This window comes from Etheostoma spectabile, chromosome 3 (assembly GCF_008692095.1).
Source record: "Etheostoma spectabile isolate EspeVRDwgs_2016 chromosome 3, UIUC_Espe_1.0, whole genome shotgun sequence".
Classification (NCBI taxonomy): domain Eukaryota; kingdom Metazoa; phylum Chordata; class Actinopteri; order Perciformes; family Percidae; genus Etheostoma; species Etheostoma spectabile.
In genome coordinates, this window is record NC_045735.1 from 23,410,803 (window position 1) to 23,413,128 (window position 2,326).

At 39.4% G+C, this 2,326-nt stretch overlaps 1 protein-coding gene across 1 annotated transcript in view; it reads left to right on the forward strand.

The window, feature by feature from the left end:
• The first annotated feature begins 61 nt into the window (after positions 1-61).
• Positions 62-2,326, forward strand: part of relt (RELT TNF receptor) — a 26,022-nt gene continuing 23,757 nt past the window's right edge. The window contains exon 1 of the mRNA XM_032511774.1: positions 62-239. The gene's annotated coding sequence lies outside the window, so the exon portion shown is untranslated. The remainder of the gene's footprint in view (positions 240-2,326) is intronic.

Below are 2,326 nucleotides of genomic sequence, written 5' to 3' on the forward strand. Positions count from 1 at the left end.
ACACACACACACACACACACACACACACACACACACACACACACAGAGTTTCAGTTTGCAGCTCTGACGCATTGTGAGCTCACTGAGCAGTGTGTAGAGACGGGGTAACCTCGTTTACCGGCTTTGTGGTTTTCATCCATTCTTTTTACAATAAGGCTACACCTGCCAAATTAGTCCACTACAGCTGATGATGATCGTCTCTGAACACTGATTTTAGCCTGTATTTATTCACCAAACCGGTAAGTCCGACAACTTTTCTGTATATATATATTTTTTAAACTTGTATTATCGGTTCTAATGGCTGCTCAAGCCGGTAGTTTAGTTTTCTCTGTCATTGCACGCTCGTGTGGTGCTTTTCTCGCCGCAAAGCCTGTTCTACCGACATTACCACGTTTACGCACGGCGGTAATATGACATATTCATATGTTCATACGAGTCAGTCTGCGCTACGACATCATATCGTACATATTGATACCAGTATGCTTTTGGACGGAACAAGTCCCTGTGGTAGGCCTATATGTTTCAACTGGGTTTATATATCCAGACAGTACATATTTCAAATAATCAACTGGAAGAAATTGTCCGTGCCTGAGCAACGTTTGTGACTACTTATTTTATTTATCAAAGTAGCCTATAGACGGCTTGGGCTTTGCTGTGATGTGTGTACAGTGACTTTGATTCTACTCTACCAGCCCCCGATTCGGTCATTTGATATATGTTTCTGGTTATAGTCTTATAAGCAACTGGATACCTTTTAGTATTCTTTGAATTTAGTCGGCTTTTAATAATTATGCGAAAGAAGCACTTTGTCTTACTGTCTGCCTAATGACAGAGTGAGAGCATGCTTGACGCACTGTCATGGGTACGTGATGACATCACTGGTAGGGTGATCCCCTCCTCTCTTTTTAATGAAGTGAAGCGAGTCTTGGCGCTGCTTTTTTTTTAATACTGTATACATCTTTATAATTTTTTATTATATTTAGACACACCGAGGTCAGTTCAATTCCAGCCAACTTATGCAAAACAAAATAAAAACATTGCCAAAGCATGTTTCATAGAGATTGACAGAAAGAAGAAACTGTAAAAATGTAAGCTAATTTATTAGTATACATTATTAATATTAATATGACTCTCTCGCACTTTTCTCTCTAACCCTGTCTCCTTGCACACTTTAAGTTGTGTCAGCATCACATATGACACCATACTGCTGTGAACTGGACAGGATATACTGCTGCGTAATGAGCACAATGAGCAGTGAGGGCAGGCTCCCTACGCACATACACACACTCACACAAGAGCCAAGATGAGATGGACATTTTTGACTGAGGGCTACTATTGTCTGAGACTGAATTCCTGCATGATTGTATGAATAAGAGCTAGGCTTTCTCTCACACACAACTACAGTATACGCACACGCTTCCACCAGAAGAGGGCCACGTACAGCTTCTCTGTCTCGTCCTTGATAACATTGCACATTAAGAAGGATTTTATAGGATTTACAACGTTTATTCATCAGCACAGGCTTCTCACAGCCCATGTGAACAAATAACTCAATTTAAAAAGAATTTTAAACATTTGACATTGCTTGTTTTACGAGAGTAACAGACTTCCTGTTTCCTGTCAAGTACTTTCACCCTTGTTTTAAAAAGACAGTTATTTAGAGAGAGCTAGAGTATATGTACAGTGTGATTGGTGTGGGTGTGGGGAAATCTATCCATGGTCTTCTCTTGGTTCCTCTTTTTTTTACCATATTTTCCATTAGTGGAGTTGGGGGGGAGCAGAGAATAATAATGTGTACTTAATGAATCCCACAATGGGAAATTACAATTTACACTCTCTTGTTATCATACTTTAACACACATGCTCAGGTGAACTGGCACCTCTCCAGCTACCAGTCCCCCACCTTGAAGCACTGGACTTGAACCAGAAACCCTCTGGTTCCCAACCCAACTCCCTACAGATTGAGCTACTGTCCCCCTCCCCAAGTGTTCAATCCAGTCCTTCCAAATTCACACTCTCACTTGAGTGAACCCTGCTGCTTTTACTTCTTTGTTTATAGCTGCTATCTGTTGGACCAAGTGTCAGAAAATGTTTTTTTTCTTTTTTAGTCTATTTTCTTCAAACAACACCAAAACAATACTATGGTATCATTATAGTCACAAAAGTCTATTGGACTTACTATAGTTTGATTTGGCACTGGGTAGACACAGACAAATTTAGAGCTGAAAAGATCAGTCAAAGAATTGATTAGTTGTCAACTTTTAAATTAATCGCCAACTATTTTTAATTCAATTTTATTTATAGTATCAATTCATAACAAGAGTTA